The sequence below is a fragment of the Hipposideros armiger genome, unplaced genomic scaffold (genome assembly GCF_001890085.2).
Source record: "Hipposideros armiger isolate ML-2016 unplaced genomic scaffold, ASM189008v1 scaffold_1525, whole genome shotgun sequence".
In the NCBI taxonomy this organism is placed as follows: Eukaryota; Metazoa; Chordata; class Mammalia; order Chiroptera; family Hipposideridae; genus Hipposideros; species Hipposideros armiger.
In genome coordinates, this window is record NW_017732875.1 from 49,871 (window position 1) to 64,306 (window position 14,436).

Below are 14,436 nucleotides of genomic sequence, written 5' to 3' on the forward strand. Positions count from 1 at the left end.
GAACACATGTATGCTGGGTCTCACTACAGATTTACTGAAGATTCTGATTTAGTATCTCTTAATTAGGACCCAGGAATCTAAATTTTAACAAGTGCACCTGTACTTTTGATAATCAAGAACTTTGGGGAAGAACTATACTAATATAAGGCAAGAAAGGAAAATAAAATAATATGTATTAAGTACTAGGCACTTTCTAAATTATAAATAAGTTAATTCTTATAAAAACATTGTAATTTATGTAACTTCGTTTTGAAAGTGGAGAGACCCGAATTTTAGAGTGACTAAATATATTGCTCATGGTCACATGCTACAAAAAGGGGGACCATTTTGCCCATAAAGCACACACTTATTTGACTTCATTATTGTGTATATACTACAGGTTTGGGGAACTAATTTAGGCATCTATTAATCACTACCGTAACTTCAAAACGCAAGGCAATGATGAGAATTTAATTCACCAAAGTTTCAACCTTAAGTCACATAAATCTGCGAAAAGCACTTTCTTCAGGGACCAGTTTGAAACATGCCTGAATATACCTTTTCAAATGCACACTCTATTAGTGCTAAATTTCACATTGTACAATAAATCCTTGGGAAATTTCACTTGCTTGTGTATCTAAGGTTTCAGTACTGATAAATATTATTAGATAACAGCAATGCATTTAAACTAATAAAGAAATTGGGTTTCCAGTCAGTGTGTGATAAACTTGGAAGAAGCCACCCTGTCCTAGCAACAAACTGACCAAACTTTAAAAAAAAAAAAAGCAAAAACAATTATGAGATCCATAGAAGTGAAGTCACAGGGCAAACCACTGCCCCCAAAACTGGAGAGTCTGGGACACAAATGAAAAACAAAATCACAACTTACCGGAGCAGAAGGCCACAAGCAGAAATCACCACAAAAACCAATGCCTGGTAGGCAAAGCTGAGCTGTGACTGATGAGCTGCTGGAGGCCCAAGGTGGACAAGTCTGTGAAACAAACACTGGGGGATGGGGGTGGGTACACTCCTCAGGGAGCTCCCATACTTTTGTGGGTTTCATCCCCTAGAGTCCTACCAGATTCTCACAGTGAGTACTGGAGGAAAACCTCCCTGTGCTTCTGGCAGGCAAGGAGAGAGCCATTTTGAAATATGCCAGAGCATTCAGTTCTTAATAAGGGCTGCCTTCAGGAGAAACTATTTAACCAGAGCCTAAACTACTGAGGTTTCATCAGTCTAGCTTTCCACATGGAGGAGAGGAAATATTAAACCCAGCTGGTTCCAGCCTTCTCCATGTAGAAAAGGAAACACACAATGCTAGCCCACTCTAGCCATCCTGTCACACCTAAGGGAAGTGGAGAAGGCACTGAGAAACAGATGGGAAGTTTAGTCTACAGGCACAGACACACTGAAAGACAGAGACCTAATCATAGGCCTACAGAACACTTCCCCTCTCCCCACTACTTACTACCACCTTACTAAAGGCCTATTTGCAACAGCTCCTTTTACCAAACACATCATGCCTATGGAAAAAAAAAGAAAAAGAACACATTTTTGAAGAGCAGGAACAACCATCAGAACCAGATTCAGATATGGGAGGAATGTTGAAATGATCAAATCAGAATTTAAAAAGAACAATGATTAAAATCCTAATGGCTCTAATGGATAAAGGAGGCAGCATGAAAGAACCGATAGGTAATGTAAGCAGATAGATGGAAAACTAAAAAATGACCAAAAAGAAATTCTAGAAATCAAAAACATTGTGACAAAGGTGTAGAATACCTCTGATGGGCTAGTAGACTGTACATGACAGGACAGAATCTAAAGCTTGAGAATATCTCGGTAGAAGCCTCCAAAACTGAAAAGCAAACAGAAAAAAAAAAAAAAAAAGACTGAAAAGAACAGAATATCCAAGAACAGTGGGACAACTACAAATGGTGTAACATACATTTAATGGGAATACTAGAAGAGGAAAGAGAGAAAAAAACAGAAAAAAATATATATATATACACACACACACATATATATGTGCAACAATGAGAATTTCTCCAAATTAATGTCAGACATCAAATCATAGATCGAGAAATTTCAAAAAACACCAATCAGCATAAATGTCATGAAACCTACAGCTAAGCATATCATATTCAAACTACAAAAAATCAGATACATTAAAAGATCCCAAAAAAGAGAAAAAACAAACACTTTACCTATAGAACAAAATTAAGAAGGAACTACAACTGTGATTCAGAAACCATACAAGAAAAATGTGAAGTATTTAATGTTGACAAAAAATAAAACACTAACCTAGAATTTTGGTCCTTGCAAAATTATCCTTGAAAGTGAAGGATAAATAAAGATGGACTCAGATAAACAAAAACTCAGGGAATGTTTTGCCAGTAGACTTGCCTTGAAAGAAATGTTAAAAAAAAGTTCTTTAGGGAGAAGGAAAATAATATACATCAGAAAATTCTATATACATACATAAAGAAATAAAGAACACAGAAGACAGGATACGTTAAGGTAAAAATTTATTTGTCTTATTCTTAGTTGATATAAAATGGAGTGTAAGTGCCTAACATTACACTTTTGATTGCTGAGGCATCCATTTCAAAAGACATCCATTTTCGGTTGTTTCCAAGTCTTGGCTATTGTGAATAGTGCTGCAATGAACACAGGGGTGCATATATTTTTTCGAATTAATGTCTTGGGTTTTTCTGGATAGATATCTAGGAGTGGAATTGCTGGGTCATAAGGTAGTTCCATTTCCAGTTTTCTGAGATACCTCCATACTGATTTCCATACTGGCTGCACCAATCTGCAGTCCCACCAACAGTGCACAAGGAATCCCTTTTCGCCACAGCCTTGCCAACACCTGTTGTTTGTTGATTTATTGATGATGGCCATTCTGACTGGAGTGAGGTAGTATCTCATTGTGGTTTTTATTTGTATTTATTTGATGATTAGTGAGGTTGAACATTTTTTCACATGTCTGTTGGCCATCTGTACGTAAAGATTTTATAGGGTATCCAATGATCACATGTTTTATTAGGGAGATCACTTCATGGACGGTGTAGATGCTTGACCACTGCAGTGTACACCTGAAGCTGAAGCTTAATAATACTGAATCTCAACTATAATTTAATAGTCACAGGATGTGGAATACAGCATAGGGAATAGAGTCAGTGGAATTGTAACAGCTATATATGATGTCAGAGGGGTAGTAGATTGGGGGAAGGCAGTTATCACTTTGTCAGGGGTGTAAATGTCTATTACATTGTTTTGCACACCTGAAACTAATGAAAAAAAGAATTAAAAAATTACATAAAAAATAACAAAACCTTTCTTCTCTAGAAAAACAAAGAAAAGAAAAAAAAAGACATCCATCTTGAATAAGCACAGTGTCAGATCTATGACACAGCTACTAACAAAACAGCCAGATTAAGGAACTAGGCCTCCCATACCCATGAAGTTCTCCTTTCAAAAAACCCTGGGAAACCTAGATAACTGATCACGTGAGTGACCCTGCCTGCACTCTCCCAAGAATTAATTCCCCTCTTATGCTGCTAATTGGCTAATAATGTGTGATTCCGCAAACCCCAGATAACCTAACCTCATGCCCTAATAAAGATAAAGCCCAAGGTCCATGGTCTCTCTCTCTCTCTCTCTCTCTCTCTCTCTTTCTCTCTCTCCTTCTCCCACTCCCTCCTCCTTTCCCCCCCTCTCTCTCTACCCCCACCCCACCAGAAAGGTCAGTCCAGACACAACATTGGCCCCACATGGAAATCACTATGAGTAATAATGGGCTCAGGCAAGTGCCTCAGGCATTCCTAGTTGACAGCATCACAACCAATAGGCTGGGACTGACACAGCAAACAGGTAACAGTGTGATAAAAAATAATAATAATGATGATGACATTGTACTTGAGATGTACTCTTATTATGTTTCCTGGTGTGTAATTGAAATGTATAACAGTAATGATATATGGGACAAGAGGGAAGAATTAGGGTTATTTTATTATTATAAGATACTCACATTACGCATGAAGCAATATAGTGTTATTTGAAAGTGGAACACTGGATTAGTTGTAAATGTATATTGCACACTCTAAGATAATCACTAATGAAAAGAACTTGAAAAAAGTATTTCAAAAGTATAACTGATATGCTAAGGAGAGAGAAAAAATAGAATAATATAAAGTGTTCCATTAAAACTACAAAAAGCAGAAAAAGAGTGGAAGACAACATAGGGACAAAAAACAAGGGCAAGAAATATAAAACAGTAACAGTAATTATTAATGCAACAATATAAATAATCACTTGGAATGTCAGACTTGATCAGCAATAGATTCAATTATATGTTGTCTACAAGACACCTGCTTCAAATATAAAGGCATAGATTAAAAGTGCGTGGATAAAGAAAAATATACCATGCTAACACTAATCAAGAGAAAGTGAAAAATAGCTATATTAATTCCAAACAAAACAGAGTTCAAAGTAAGGAAGGTTATAAGGAAGTTATGTAAACAGGGGAATACATAATGATAAGGCAGAAAATTCTCTACGACAGAACAATCCTTAACATGTATGCACCTAACAGCAGAGCATCAGCAGAATGACAAATTTATGAAAAAGGACTGTCAAAAATATACAGTGTATATAATGGAATGAATTAAAACATTCTGGATACTTTATCAAGCTAAATTATTGCATTGTAATTATTATGTCCTATTAAAATATTCTGAATGTGAAATATCATCTCCCAAATAAATGTATGATACTTGGAAAAATAAAATAGTTATATCATGCATACATTCTAAGTATTTGTATGTTTTACAAGGGTGAAGCATATATTTTGAGTGTACCTTAAAGCTGCAATGCTTTAGTACATACTCACCTACAACATATCAGTCAATTTATACAAAATCAGACATAGATAACACCATAAGTTACAAAAACCAAACATAAAATCTACAGGAATTTATGATATTTAGTTTCCTATTAAGTAGCATAGATTTTCATATCCACAGGTTATCAAATCTTCAAAGAATACTCTGAAGTGCATCATAAATTTATTGATGAATCAATAGTATTAAAAATATTAAGTGATATTCTCAAGGTCACATAGTTATTAATCTGCTTCTGGATTTGAATAAAAGCTTATTGATTCCAATTCAGGGCATATATTTATTTCATACTACCTTATGCACACTTAACAATGCTGTGCTAGCTATAGATCTAAATTAATACATTAAGTGTAATTGCCATGTGTACTAAGAGATACATTGAAACAAAGAGCTGATGGGTTTGTAAAAGTAAACTTAAAAAATTAATTTCAGAACATCTGATTTTCAAAGACTCTTCTTCCTTAGGGATTGTTGGGTATCATTTCATACGAGGTACAAACTCTAGCAATTATTAGTTACCGTAATCTCTTGGTGTGAATGTAAGTAATTACCAGGACATTCCATTAAAACCATAAGGGAAAGAGCTGTAGAAAATGAATCTTTAAAAGACATTTAAATTGCTTTAAGAGCTGAAACAATGCTGAAATAATAGTATATAAAGAGAAGTTTTGCAACACAAAGTCTGTGTATGTCTCACAGTACTAAAATGTTGGCAGGAAGGTTTTACAATGAAATCTAAAACTTGCATTTTCTTAATCAATATTTATGGAATATTAGTGATATGTCAACCCGGCTTAGATCTGGAGATTTCTAATCTCTGTTCTTATGAGGTAGAACAGGTGGACTGAAATAGCTCCCTTAAATAGATCACTCATGGGGCCGGCCGAGTGGCGCGATGGTTAAGAACTGGCTTGGGATGCCAGAGGGCCCCGGTTCGGATCCCACATATGAGGGCCAGTGACACTGCCCTCCGCAGCTGAGATGCTGAACAACAGCTCAACCTGGAGCTGGGCTGCCATGAGTCGCCGGCGACGGCATGGGCTGCAGTCCCTGTGGCAGTGGGTTGCCATGGGCTACCGTATGTGGCCAGCAGCCAGCGTGAGCGGCCTTCCAGAAGCCGGCGACTGATCTGCCTCGCCAGAGAAGAGCGCAATGATGGTGCCAACTTGGGCCAGTGAAGCAACATCCTCCACAACTAGATTGAAGAACAAAATGACAGCAACTTGTCTGTTCCCCTTTCCCCAACTCCCCAGCACTGTTCCCATCCCCCCCATTCCCCAATAAAAAAAATCTTAAAAAAAAAAATAGATCACTCATAACACAATGAGATAAGTGCTAGGAGAGACGTGGAAAGGGTATTATGCAACCATAGGGGGTAAGGGGATAAGGGAACGCTGACCTAGAGTGAACGACTCACTGACTCACTGATAGTTTCCTCAGTTTAAAATCAGCCTAAGGAGTGAAAAGGTCTTTGGCAGGTGAAAAGGTGTTGTCAATGCATTTTAAGCACAGATCACGCATCTTGAAAGCTTGGTGTGGGGCGATGTAAATGCGTAGAACATTGTAAAATAAAGCATGGGATGGTAAAAATGAAGCTAGAGAAACAGGCAGATAAGGGGACTTTTAACATAACAATAAAAAGGCATATTTTTTCTAGAGCCTGTTAAGTTGTAAAAATACATATATTTAAAGTCATATTTTAAGGCAATCCCTAATTTAAATTTTATGCTACCTAAAATAATACTGAAACATTAAGTATCTCATCATACATTTCTATTAACATGTTTGAGTTAATTTGAAATTCATGTGCACTCTAAAGGAATATACAAAGAAATCTGTTTCATCATGTTTTAATTTTTTAGCCAGTTTCCCCCAATAGTAATATTTTGAGAAATGAGTAAAATATCACATAGGATATTGACAATGATACAATCCACCAATTTTATTCAGACTTCCCAGTTTTACTTATACTCATTTGTGTGTGTGTGTGTGTGTGTGTGTGTGTGTGTGCGCCCATGTTTAGTTCTATACAATTTAATTACCTGTGTAAGTTCCTGTATCAACCACCATAGTCAAGATACTAAATAGTTCCTTGACAAGAGTCCTAGTGTTGCCCTTTTATATCCATACCTTCTGACCCTCCATTTGCCCCCCCCCAAATCTGGGCAACCAATAATACATTCTCCATTTCTAAAATTTTATTTCAAAACTGTAAAATAAATACAATCATACATTATAGAAGTTTTTGGGCTTGGCTTTCACACAGCAAAATTCCCTGGAGAGTCATCTATGTTGTGTATATTAATAGTTCATTCTCAGTTATTGCTGAATAGTTCTTCCATGGTATGTGTACTACAGTTCTTTTGCTACTTAACTTTTTAAGGGTATCTGGTTTGTTTCCAATTTTTGGCTACTAAGAATTAGGTTGGCTGTTATGAACATTTATGTACAGGATTTTGTGTGAACATAAGTTTTCATCTCTCTGAAATAAAAGATCAGTAGTAAAATTGCTAGGTTGTATTGTATTTGGCACTTTCGTTTTATTGGAAACTGCCAAAGTATTTTCTAGAGTAGCTGTACCATTTTATATACTCACCAGCAATTTAACAGTGATGCAGTTTCTTCACATCCTTTCCACCATTTGGTGTTTTCACTTTTTTATTTTTGTCATTCTGATAGTTATGTAGGGATATCTCATTGGAGTTATAATTTACATTTCCTTAATGTCTAATGATGTTGCATGTTTTCTCAAGAGCTTATAGGCCATCTATATATCCTCATCAGTGAAATGTCTACTCATGCCATTTGCCTATTTTCTAATTGGAGTTTTAAAAAATAATCCATGTTTTTAAAGATTTTCCTATTGTCTTTCAATTTTAATTTAATGCCTTTATGGTCAGAGAACAAACTGTATACTTTAATTATTTTAAATTTGTTAAAATGTGTTTTAGGATCCAAAATACAGACTATTTTGATGGAAATCTCATTTTCGAAAATGAATTTATTTTGCTGTTGTCGATTGAAGTGTTTTATATGTGACAATGAGATCCTGTTAGCTGACTGTGTTGCTCCTCTTGTCTACATCCTTGCTGGTTTCTAACTAGTAGTTCTATTATTGGCTGAGAGACAAGTGTCAAAGTCTCCAACTAAAACTGGATGTTCTATTTCTTCTGTAATGATACTAATTTTTGTTTCCTGTATTTTAGACAGTTGTTTGGTGTGTACACATTTAGGATTATTACTCCTGCATTCTTGTTTGATCCTTTTAAAATATTATTTAATGCACATCTTTCTTTCTAGTAATTTTCTTTGCTGTGAATGTACTCAACCAGATATTAATATAGTCATTCCTGCTTTTTTTGATTATTTGCATTTGTATCTCTTTTTCATCTTTTATTTTTAGCTTGATATATCATTGTAATTGAAGTGAATTTCTTATAAACAACAGACAGTTAGGTTGCTCTATTATCCACTCTGAAAATCTCTTTTACTGTGTGATGACTTTAGAACATTTATGTATAATATAATTATTATGTTATCAAAAAATAGAAATGAAAGGGAACTCCCTCAACCAAATATGGAAATGTAAATCAAAATTACAATGAGATACCACTTCACATCCACTAGGATGACTCTAATCTAAAAGGGCTACAATCTTAAGGATTCAAAGTAAGATAATAATCTGTGTTGACAAGGATATAGAAAAACTGGAAACTTCATACACTGCTAGTGGTAATGTACAAAGGTGCAGCCACTTTGGAAAACCATCTGGCAGTTCCTGAAAAAGGACAAACTTAGAATTACTACCAAGACCCAGCAATCTTCTTAGTATATACACCAAAAAATGAAAATATATATTCACACAAAACCCTGTACCTGAATTTTCAAAGCAGCATTATTCATAATACACAAAACATGGAAACATCTGAGATGTCCATCTACTGTGTATTAATGAATACTTGTGGTATATCTATGCAATTAAATATTATTTATCAATACAACAAATGAAGTATATACACATGCTATAATACAGCATGGATGAACCTTGGAAACATTATGCTATATAAAAGAAGTCAGTCACAAAATACCACATATAGTATGATTTCACTTATAGGAAATGTCCAGAAGAGGATCTATGGAGACATAAAGTAGACTAATTGTCAATTTCTTTGTCAGGTATGAAAAATAACCAAAGACTCAATGTTAAATAGATTTTTTAATTAGAGTTGCATTTGGATTTTATGAATGACCTTAATTTTTTTCTAAATTCAAGATAAACTGATGGAATTTAGAAATACAGTATGTGACCACTCATTGATATAATGAAAGAACATGATGACAACAAACAAATTCGTTTTCTCCTGCTATATCATGTTATTTTATAATTCAAATCTAATACATGGGTACCATTTTAAAAATTACTGTTTGCTCATAGAAAATTTTTATACCTTCATTCCCTCAGTGACTTAATCTTTCATGTCTCATTTTGTGAGAAGTACAAGATATCCAGATATGCTACATCACCACTGCAATTGAAAAATTTTTTTCTGTCTAGACATTTTTCTTTATCAACCTGACATTTAACTGAGAAAAAAGCTTCCTGCTATATTTTCATTAGTGATAACAAACTGAGAAAATACCTTTTGATGATACTGAACAACCACTAAAATTTTTGAATGACTGCCTAAATATATTTGCATATTTTGTAAAAAAAATATGTTCCTTTGCAATTTCTTAGTAAACATAAGAAAATGTTTGTTATAATACATTAAAACTTGACATAGAAAATTGAATATTACCTTGAATAAATAGCAATAACAGACAATTTATAGTTCACTGAATATTTCCTTTCTGGCATTTAAGAGTTCAAGATACTCTGTTTAGTCATTTAATTCCTCAATATGCAATGAATTGGAGATTAGAGTGCAGATTCACAAAATCATTAAGTCAATATATGCAACAAGATCACAAAATATTTCCTCAATACTTAATTAATCAATTATTAGCCACTGGAAATAAGTAATTTTGAAAATAAGTATATCCATTAGGACATTTAGAAATAGACTGCTGAGAATCAACAAAATCAAAATTCTCCTATTCAAATCTTATCAGAATCAGAGAGAACAATACATAGAAACAAATTTTAATAATATAATTTATTCATGCCTTTAAATCTCTCCCTTTTATTTTTCTTAAGGAGTTGTCTCAACTAGATGGCATCCCACTTCCCTCTGATGTGCTCTTTCATCCTTATTATTCTCTCAAGTGCATAAGCTTATTACCTTCTCATGATTTACACACTTAGCCTTTTGGAAAATGAAAACCTATGAAGTTATTTGTTGGTTTCTTGATTGATTTTGTAATGCCAAACCACTTCCTAGTTGCTGTTCCTAGGTCAGAATATAGACTTCCCATTAAGCTCTTGAATCAAAAGGATTAATGTGATAGTAGAAAGAGATATATTCCGAAGTAGAAATAAATCAAACCAGAAAGCACCTTAAAGGACATGCACTTAGATTGAATAAGCAAAGCAAGTTATAAAAAACAATATCTTCTTGTATGAAAAAAAAGAGAAACATTTTCTCAAGGAAGCAGAATAGTTAATCTTATAAAATGTGTAAATACGTTTTTGTGGTGCTTTACTAAATCTGTTTATATAAATGTAGTATAAGTCAATCATGAGTAAATATAGAAATAACCTGACAGAGAAGCATTGACTTAATTTTAAAAGGCTAGTTAACAACAGAATAATTATGAGTAGGTTTCATGCTTCAAAAGACAGCATCTATAATTATCCAATTTGATCTATAAAATTCCCATTTCCATCAATTGAATGCGATTTTGTGGAACCACTGAAATCCAGTCATTTTGCACATACTACTACTTAGCATGAGAAGCCATAATATTAGGTTGTTGGAAAAGTCATGATGCATTTTTGCAATGAAAAACATTGAGAAAATACATCATGACTTTTCCGACAACCCAATATTACATATTTTCAGGCAGTTACAGCTTTTCAGTAGCAACTGAGCAGCTACATGTGTCATGAATAATACTAAGGGCTACTGGTTATGTACTATCACTTAGCTATACCTTACATTTATATATACATACATATAATATATATATATATATATATATATGTGTGTGTGTTGTGTGTATGTATATATATATATATATGTACATATATATATGTTTATATTTTACATTCATGTGACATGTCCAACAACAAAGACCTGCACTGATGTCATGAAAGCAGCTATTTCATCTACTCTGTGGTTTATAATGAGTGATCCCCTTCATATCTTCTCTATGTCTTCCCCCCTAGCCATTCTGCAATATTTGTGTGATACAGTTATTGGCTAAGGGGAACAATTATCAATCCTTTACTTCCATACTCTCTTCTCCATATCATTCTAGTCCTCTTGTGGCACACAATTTAATCAATAACCTCTTAATTGAGAAAAGCAGCATTGCCTTTTCTCTAGGTGAACTCCTCAAATATCTTGTTTAAGTTTTATGTCCCCTGTGATGCCATTCTTGATTGTCCCTGGATACCCATTATGCACCTGAATCATTATTTCTGCTCATTCCAATTAGAACCTTTGCAATTCTTAATTTCCCTGTTTGCAGTGATTTTCTCGAAACAGTTTCACGGCTCGATTTTTCTTGGTCTTCCTATCTTTAACTCAGATGTCATCTCCTCACAGAGGTTCTCTTGACTTAAGCTAGTGTAACCTTCATAACATTTCTCAGGGTCTAAAATTACCTCCTTGCTGTATTTATTCACCTTTTATTTTAATTATGTATTGTAAGCTCTGTGCAAGCAGGAATCTTGGTGTGCCTGAATAGTGCAATATTTTCCATCTTACATTCTGCCCTTTTATTTGTCTTCAGACAGGATAAAACTCACAAAACAACTCTGGCTTTTGCTTGAATTTCAATTTACTCATCATACAATAATGCTTATTTTATATTTTAATCATGCAGATAAAGTAGGATAATATATGTATATTTACAAATGGCTCCCAATAATTCAGAGTGCTTTTTTGTGATAAGATTGGGGCCACTGCCATCTTTTAATAAAGGTTTACTTGAAATTCTGAAATATTAGGATTATTTTGTTTAAGGCAAATCAACTTCTATTACTAGAACAATTTCAATGGAATTTAATGGACAGTCTTGAATAGTTATGAGTCATCTGCTGTTGATTTACACCTCAAAATTTTAGTGGATATCTAGAAATATGAAAGAAATGTATAGTCAAATAATAGCAACTCTCAAAAATAAGTCTAAGTTTTGGTTCAATATGTAGCAGATTTTAAATATTCTATTTTACTGTTAAAATTCAAGCCTATGATAAAAATGATTGGACATTTTACTTTTATAATGCATTTCTTCTTAGTTTAGCATTCATGCAATCCATCAAGTTCAAAAACAAAGAAACAAACATTTCAACAAGTCCACTTTCAGATATTGTTTTCCTTCAAACCGAAAGCTAAAAATATAGCAACATTTAAAGAAAAACTCCCCACATGGAATAACACCAGATAGTACCATGCCCTTCCTTCTTAGAGATATAGACCCTTAAAGTAATTGAGTTTTACCAAAGATGTCCAGAAGTTTCTCTAAATATAACTAGAGTGGGACCATTCTGACACAATAACATATGCCACAAACTACCAAAAGCTGTAAAATGTGCCACCAGTATAAATTTTTTTAAAACAGAGTTGGGCAAGTATTTGGAGAAAAGAAATATTGAAGGGCAGACCTGCTAAATCAAAAGGAAGCGATGAGCCATAAATGCCATGCTACTGAGTTCTTGTAAGATTTACTACAAATTCTTACTGTGCAGTAGCCTCATTTTTTTTTTCCTGTGAGGAAAATGAAGTTATTACAAGGTATTCTGCCACATCTCATGAAATGTCATGACAAAGCACTAAAAAAATGGTTACTTTCTGCATGGAGCTCCTGAAAATGGTTTTGTAATTAGCTATAGTATTAAAACTCCCAGTTTCCTAAGCTATTTTTAGGGAAAAATAAAAATTGTTCTATTTCATTTTCTAAATATAGAACATTTATTATGTTGTATTTTTTAGAATAAGATTTATTGAAAGATTTCCTATAATGTCTCACTGTTTATGGAAACTAACCTGTTATTTTCTAATGAGGACAATGTTATTAAATCCTTCCCAGGGAAGGCATGCATTTAGCTTCGTTTCTCCAGTAAACAAGATGCATTTCAGTTTTAGTCAATTTCCTTGACCCATGTATTGCTAAATACACTTATTTATACTGGCTGACAATTAAGATTTTTTAAAATAAAATTAAACTGCCTGGCATATGCAGAGATGTGGCCTATGGCAAAGGTGTTATAAATACTATACTCTAAATTTCTAAATAAAAATATTCAGTCCAATTAAATGGGTCTGAAACTGAATTCTCTAACCCAATCACAATTCCCCACCAACACCAACACCCCATCATTCTTTCTGCAAAACTGAATCTCTCCAGAATCCTTTTCTCAAACTGTAAATGCTGAAATCAACCTTAGATGCTCTTCCTCCCTTACACCTACTGGCATGGAATCTTAGATGTTCCACCTCCCAAATCTCTGCAAAGACAGTCTCATTCCTCAGGTACTGGGAAGGCGGTCACTGGCTGCCGGCCCTTCCAGGAAAATTGCTTTGGCTTCCGTGAGTTGCCTCAGCCACAGTCATGCTACTGAGAGTGTGGCCCACATCCAATGGCTAACTGTTCAGGGAGTATAGAAATTCACTCCTTTTAGCTCAGTACAAGACATCTCTGCCCCTTTTGGTCTGTTGAGACTGGACTATATCACAGCAGAATTTCTCTCTCTACACATCCCTACTTCTTTCCTCTTTCTAAAGATATTGATACCATCGTGATCATTAATAAAAACCCCCGAACACTAAGCCACCTCAAGTCGGCTTCTCAGAGAATCCTATTTGCAATACTGTCCTACATGATCCTTTAAATATTTTAATCTATACCTCTAATTATATTTAAAAAAATGCATCTGGTTTCATAATCTCTGTTGATCCTGCCTTTTAATAGTCTTTATCAGTTCTACACTATGTCAGAGACAGATCTTCTAATCCAGGTCGCCTTTTCTAGTTCTGTCCCCTTCAAGTGTATACTCCACATGACCAGAAAGAGCAATATCTGTTTAACACAAACTAGACTGTGTCTCTGTTCCCTCAGTGATTAGCCAACAACTACAAAATAAGGTTTAGTTCCTTTAACATCACATGTTGAGTCTTCAATTCTAAGTCATGGACTACTTTTCCAGACTCAAAATCTTTTATTCAAACCGTTGCTTCTTCCTTATGCCTGCTTCCTCTCACCCTGTACGTTTGCATTGTTTTATCCTCCTGAAACATCATTCTTTGTCTGGTCAATTTATCTTCCCAGTTTCAGCTGAAACCACACTTTCTCTATGATGTGTTTTTAAATTAAACCCTGTCTGACTTCCCAGACTGAGTTGTGTGCCCCCCACTTCTCTGCTCCCACAACTCTGTATATATATATA